Source organism: Triticum dicoccoides, chromosome 1A (genome assembly GCF_002162155.2).
Source record: "Triticum dicoccoides isolate Atlit2015 ecotype Zavitan chromosome 1A, WEW_v2.0, whole genome shotgun sequence".
Taxonomy (NCBI): Eukaryota; Viridiplantae; Streptophyta; class Magnoliopsida; order Poales; family Poaceae; genus Triticum; species Triticum dicoccoides.
Window position 1 is genome coordinate 193,643,795 of NC_041380.1, and position 7,392 is coordinate 193,651,186.

The following is a 7,392-nucleotide window of genomic DNA, read 5'->3' on the forward strand; positions in this document are numbered from 1 at the left end:
TTTATCATTGAGAAAATCTTGGTCAGCTTGAAGCTGCTTGTGACTCCCTCGATTCAATCGTACACTAATCATACACGCAAATGTGTACGATCAAGATCAAGGACTCACGGGAAGATATCACAACACAACTCTAGACACAAATTAAAATAATACAAGCTTTATATTACAAGCCAGGGGCCTCAAAGGCTCGAATACATCAGCTTGAATACAAACGAGTCAGCAGAAGCAACAATATCTGAGTACAGACATGAGTTAAACAAGTTTGCCTTAAGAAGGCTAGCACAAAAGCATCTACGATCGAAAAGGCAAGGCCTCCTGCCTGGGAGCCTCCTAACTACTCCTGGTCATCGGCGGTCTTCGTCCCGTGGTAGTAGACGCCCTCGGTGTAGTAGCAGTCGTCAAAGGTGTCATCTGGCTCCTGGACTCCGTCATCTGGTTGCGTCATCCGAGAAGAAAGGAAAAGGGGAAAAAGAGGGAGCAAAGCAACCGTGAGTACTCATCCAAAGTACTCGCAAGCAAGGATCTACACTACAGATGCAACATTATCAAAGGAAGGCTATATATGTGGACTGGGCTGCAGAAATGCCAGAATAGAGAGAAGGCCTAGTCCTATCAAAGACTAGCATCTTCTGGAAACCACCATCTTGCAGCAAACAAGAGGGAGTAGACTAGCATAAAGTAAAGTGGTAGTAGTGTTATCAACCTCGGCCAGAGATCCTTTCTCGACTCCCTGCGAGAAAGCAATCCCAGAGCCATACTATCCAGTTATCATCACAATCAAATCCTCATCACCATCCAGTTCTCATCACAAGTATCCAGTTCTAGTTGTATCGATCGGGATACAACTCCAAGTGTCCGTTACCGTAGGACAGGCTATGCATAGATTAGTTCTTCCCTGCAGGGGTGCACCAACTTACCCACCACGCTTGATTAACTCCGGCCGGACACACTTTCTTGGGTCATGCCCGGCCTCGGCCAAACAATACGCCGCAACCCGACCTAGGCTTAATAGAGAGGTCAAGCACGCCGGACTAAACCTATGCCCCCAGGGGTCATGGGCCATCTCCCCGGGAACTCCTGCACGTTGCGTGGGCGGCCGGTGAGCAGACCTAGCTACCTCCCTAAAAAGGCAGGAGCTTACCAGTCCAACCCGGCGTGCGCCGCTCCATCGCTGACGTCTATTAAGCTTCGGCTGATGTACACGACGCAGAACGCCCATACTATGCCCACGTGATGGTTAGTGCTATCAGGCCAGAGGCCCCTCGGATCAAATATCCAAATCGTAGTGGCTTAGGAACGCGCGGTAACAAGCAGAGACTCACGAAAGATGTGACCCCGTTGCCCCATCTCGAGGACTTGCGGCAAGGGCTAGGAATGCCCGGCCACGCCTCGTAATTATCTCGCGGGCACCCTCCAGGTCAACCCGACTCCACATCACTCGCAATTAAGCTCGCGCGGGTACCCCTCAAGGTCGACCCGTCTTTAGTAACATGGTTTAGTGTAAAGTCATAGTAACCATAGTAACTGTGTGTTTAAACATCAAGGGGAAAACCCGAGGAATCACCCCCGGTGAATTCCACTCAATGTACTCATCAAGGTGAACGTAAGAGGAATCACCCCCGAGGTTCACACTTGAGGGGTTGCACGACAGAGTCATATCGGAAGTGGTTAAGGTGGAATCACCCTCGATGACCACGACCGAATAGCTATACTACAGGGTTAACATCAGAAGTGCTGTAGAGGTCTCACCCTCGGCACTCGATAGTAACCCAGCAGTGTCGAACAACTAAGGGGAAAGTGATGTGCGGTGCCGGGGCCTGGTCTTCAATCCCGTTGATCGGGTCTTCAATGATGAAACAGGGGCAACAAGGACAAGGTGGGGGGTCACTGATGGATCACTAACCAACCTATACTAAGCAGATTAGGATAAGCAGGTAAGGTACAACAGTAGATACAAAAGCAGGCTATGCATCAGAATAAGAGCAAACAATAACAGTAGTAAAATCTAATGCAAGCATGAGAGAATGGAATGGGCGATATCGGGATGATCAAAGGGGGGGCTTGCCTGGTTGCTTTGGCAAGGAGGGGTCGTTGTCGACGACGTAGTCGATCACCGGGGCATCAGCGGCCTCGGGGTCTACCGGAGAGAAGAGGGGGAAGAAACAGTAAATACATAGCAAACAGAGGTAACACTAAGCATGACATGACGATACGTAGCGCTAAGCATGCTCTAACGCGGTACTACACGTTGCAGACGAAGGGGGGAAACATCCGAGGGTGAGTTCCCGACGTTAGGTGGATTCCGGACAAAGGAAAAGAGGGGGAAAGTTCCATGTTCAGCATGCTAGGGGCATGTGACGGATGAACGGACCACGTATTCGGATTCCTTGGATTTTTCTGAGCAACTTTCATATAGAAAACATTTCTATCCGAGCTACGGTTTATTTTCTATGAATTTTTAAAGTTTTTATTAATATTCGGAAATTATTTAAATTAAAAGAAAAGGAATATGACGTCAGCATGACGCCATGCTGACATCAGCAAGTCAACAGACCGGTTGACTGGTCAAAGCTGACCAATGGGGCCACTGGGACCCACATGTCAGCCTCTGCTGGCTTAATAGTGGATTAACTAAACTAACAGGGTTAATTAGGGGTGTGGGCCCTGGGCGTCAGCGAGTGTTTTAGGTTAACTAATCATTTTTATTTATAAAACATTATTAGACTAATATAACAGAGGGGGGCCCACATGTCAGTGCCTCGGGGCTGCCCCGTTAGCACGGTTGACTGGTCAAACCAGTCAACGGGGTCAGCGGGTCCACTGGGGGCCACCAGTCAGTGGCACGGGGCGGTGCCACGTGGGTGCCAGCTCGGCACCGGCCGGAGACGCGCCGAAGCTAACTCCGGCGACCATTCCGACGGCCGAGCGAACGGGAGGGCGGCGGGATTCGTCCACAGGGGGTCGTTTCGCGCTCGCGAGGGTGCGTTCAAACGGGCGAACGACGCCGCGTCGAACGGTGGCAGAGGCATGGCCGGACTTGGCTGGAAACGGCGCCGGCGACGAGGTTTGCGGCGGCGGTCCTTGGGTGTGAACAGAAGGCGGCTCCTGGGGGTGTTTTGAGAGAGCTAGGTGGCTGGGCGGTTTCCTGGGCGCGCCAGAAGCATGACGGTCCAGACGGAAGGGCTCGGGCGGCTGCGCTTCGAGCTGCACGCCGGCAATGGCGGACGGCAGCGCGTGGCGTCGGTGTCGGGTAGCTACGGGCAGCAGCTCGCAAACAGAGGGGGAAGAGGAGAGGGAGAGACGCTCACGTAGGGGCTCACGAAGGTCGATGCTCAGTTTAGTAGCAGAAGCAGTCGGGGGACGTCGACGGAGTTCCGCGGCGGCCGGAGAAGAGGACGAAGGGGATCCGGTGCTGCAGCGCCTCCGAGCCCCAGCTGAGGCCACCGCTCGAAGGAGTCGACCCCGGCGGAGCTCGTGGACGTGCAGCCTAAGCTCGGGGTCGACGGTGGCCGCAGTGACGACGGGGGACGGCGGCGATGGCGCTCGGGTGAGGCGGGCGAGCGAGACAGAGAGGGGGAGGAGCTTGTGGATCTAGGAGGCGAGGAGGCAAGTGGGAAGTGGAGACGGGGAAGCCCGAGGCGTCGGGGGATCTTATCCCCTCGTCGATGACGCCGGTGAGCCGGTCCGGTGGCGACCGCGACCGAGCGGTCGGTCGAGCAGTAGAAGACGACCGAGGGTGGGGGTTGGGCTGCTGGGCAGATCCCCAGGGCAGCGAGGAGGAGGGGGCTGTGGGCCGTCCGACTGGCCGAGGTGGGCCGAGGCCCAAGGGGAGGCCAGGGCTCTCCCACCCCTTCTTCTTTCCTTTGCCTTTTTCTTTTAGTTTTTCTTATCTGGAAATCAAAAGCTACTGCTTTGCAATTTTCCGAGCACCAAATGTCTCTTGTAAAATGTGCCACATGCCACAATAAATAATGTGCAATATTGTGAATTTGCACAAAATTGTTTTGAGCATTTGGAAATGATTACACACTTTTAGGAATAGAAAAGGCCAATTTAATTGTTGCTGGACCACTCAAATAATTTCCAGGAGCATTTTTGGAATCGAACAGAGGTAGGTTTCATCATGACAAATACTTAGGGAATATTTGCCACATTGTGAACTATTTTTCTGGCTCATTTGAAGATGCAAATAATTGACTTGCAATTTGAATTGAATTGGACTTGATTTTTGGACAAGTGGCATTTTGGCTTAGGAAAGCATGACGACAAGGCATCATTAGAGGGGATTACTGTAGCAAGATTCTCGGGGCGTTACAAATCTCCTCCACTACAAGAAATCTCGTCCCAAGATTTAAGTGCGGAAGTAAAGAGTAACTTTGGGAGAACTGACCCTTATAGGGTTAATTATCTGGTGAACAATTCAAGGAAAGTGGCAGATGTACCCCTCGAGTTGAAACTTAAGAAAACATCGAGAGCAAAATATGAAGGTACAATAGGAAGTTTCAAGCGAATGGACAAACAATCGATACCTGAACAGAGTGTGAGAAGGGGGTCCAGAGCATCGGGAATAGATCATCCCTCTGATGGTGGCTCATGACATGATACGAAGCCAATTGCAAGAATATTTCGGAACCAAAGATATACATAAGAGTCAGGTTCTGATCCTGTGGAACTGTGGGTTATGGGCCCACCATGTGGGTTAACAGCAGGAAGGCACTAATCAATTTGCATGATCATGATAGCAATGCAGGTCAGAGTATAGCTTGTCAGTTACGTTGGCAACAACGCTGGTACCAAGGGCGAGGGACGAAGAGAACCATTTTCCTGCTCGTTGAACGAGGCGGACCCATAGGCAAAGTACTCGTCCATCGGTGGTTACCGGAATGTCAACAGCAATAACAACAAGGTCTTACAAACAAATTTTACACCGAGGTGTTTTCCTAAGCAGGGAACTATTACTGCTTAGATCTCATAAACCACAAGAAAGTTTAAACAAAACAATGGAAAAGAAAAGGTGATCATTAGATTAATCAGAACATTGGAAAGGAAAATGTGTTTACACACAAGAATTGGGAGTATATCCTTCCCAAGGGGAAGCGGAGCAGGATATACATGATATGACAACAAGTTCAAAAGCATTTAGATAAAGGGGGCAAGGGAATAATCATGATATTACCCATACAACGGTGTTTGGATAATAGATCAAGAAACATTCGGCAATGTGCTTCCAATGTTCTTGTTGATATTCAGAATACCTCAGTCATGCTTCGAGGTAGCATTAACATGGTGCTACAAGTAGGGGTTGTAGTTGAAAATCACAAGAAATACCCAAGGAACAGTTGCGGGATTAGCAAGGAGTCCAAGGTATAACCAAGACATGATCAAACATGCGTTGGAAAGAAGACAAAGGGGTTGTCGATGATAACTCAAATCATCGAAGGTCAAGGATGGTATTCCTCACCATGAATTCAATTGTCATTTCAATGGAAGTCAAAATGTTGATGCTGATCACGACGCATTTGTCGAGAGGCTCTATGAAGATGCCATCGAGGAGCGATGCCATCAAGCAACAGGAAGGATGAAGCGAAAGGTTATTGAAACCACGAGTACGACACAAACTCGATAGCAAGCTTGTTGTTCATGGCAAAATGGTATAATGAGGAAGATCGACATAAGCTTAGCTCGTCGTCGAAGATTGTGCTCCGGAAAGGACCTGGTAGCACAGTTGAAATTTAGCACGGTAATAATACAGCTGATCAGGCTAGGAATGACTTGAAGGATTATTAAACTCGTAAGCAACAAAAATTACTTAAGAGTTATAGAATCGGAGTGTGGAATCGATTCACTTATCGGCGTTCTCGAGTGACTAACAACTCAAAACCCGGGGAAATATGAAATCGATGAGAAGCAATACCAAATGAAGACTCGTAGGAAGCAACACGGTTCTTTGTTATTCTCGAGGTACCGAAGGTTAATACTCGAAGGAAGATCAAAATAGAGGTTGCGGAGATGCATTGGTCTGTAGAAGACAAGTGCTTTAACTTGTCCGAGAAATGGAATCAAAGGGGAACAACCATGTTCAGAACCACGGTTGCAAAGGACCAAACATAGATACCATATGAACTTATAACAAGGGGATTATTATTATCACAAGAAGCTTCCATGATAAGTTTCACATCGGGTCCATGGGCATGAACACAAAGTTCAAGGTCAACTCCCACTTCTTCAATGCATAACCTTTCATTCACTCCTCGTTTTTCGAAGAAATTGTAGTGCAGAGGATTTATCTGCCGAAGTACCAGTAGAGTAAGACTCGTGAGAACTCTCGGGTTCACACGGATTATGGAAGGCATAAGTTCAACCCATCGGGGCATTTTTACGAATCTATACAACCATCAACCAAGCAAAGATACGAGTTCAAAAGCAGAGTATCGGAGTCAAAGCAGATGATACAATTTACCGAAGGTGTTATGTATCAGGGAAAAACTCACAAGACTTTGGATGTGAAGGACACAGTCGGATAACAACCCAGCAATGGATCTGGCGATTCACGACAGAGTTGATGTGATTATCGGTAATCAATCAGATGAAGAAGGGGATGCAAAGGCATTGGCTTATAGAAACGTCTGAATGATTCGATGCTTGGGTACAAAGGAATTATGTTTTCAAGACGAAGGATCGGAAGCAGAGGCTCTGATCAAAAGATGATAAGTTGAAAAGACTTAGAGGTGCACCTGATCAAATCTTGATTGGGCAAGAACCAGCTCATAACCGGAGCGATGTCGGAGACGGAAAGAAAATTTCCAAGGATTAATTGGTGATTGCCAGTATTCGCTCACACGTTGAATCCATAAGAACAGAAGTACAACCACAAAGAATTTTAAAGGATATTGCTCGACATACGGAACTAATCATAGTGCAAGCAGGCAAGGAGAATCAAGAGCAATAGGCTGCAGAGGATTTTCGGAAGATCGCATAGTATTTCGAAGAATTTTGTGAATCACACGAACAACTGAGGATGATCGGATCCTCGGTGAGTGCGAGGAATTATCCGAAGGGGGGTGTATTCATGGGGCAAAGAACTGCAAGGCAGTAAGCTCAAAGGATTCTTGAAACAAAAGAGAATTTCGGGGCATCTTGTAATAACAAGAGCATCGAGGAATGATTGTATGGACGGCAAGTGTATGTAGCTATCCATGGGGATTTATCGGTGGCGGGGAATTGCAAAGGCGGTGGGCACAAGGGTCTCGAGAAAACATCAAGGAGTATCTTCGGAATCTTCTGATGAAGCAAGCGATCATCTGGAATGAAGGGGCTCTTTAGTAGGAAGTGGATACGAGAACCTAAAGTTAGAATTAGTAAAATCCTTAAGCCGAATAGAAGAGAGATCAG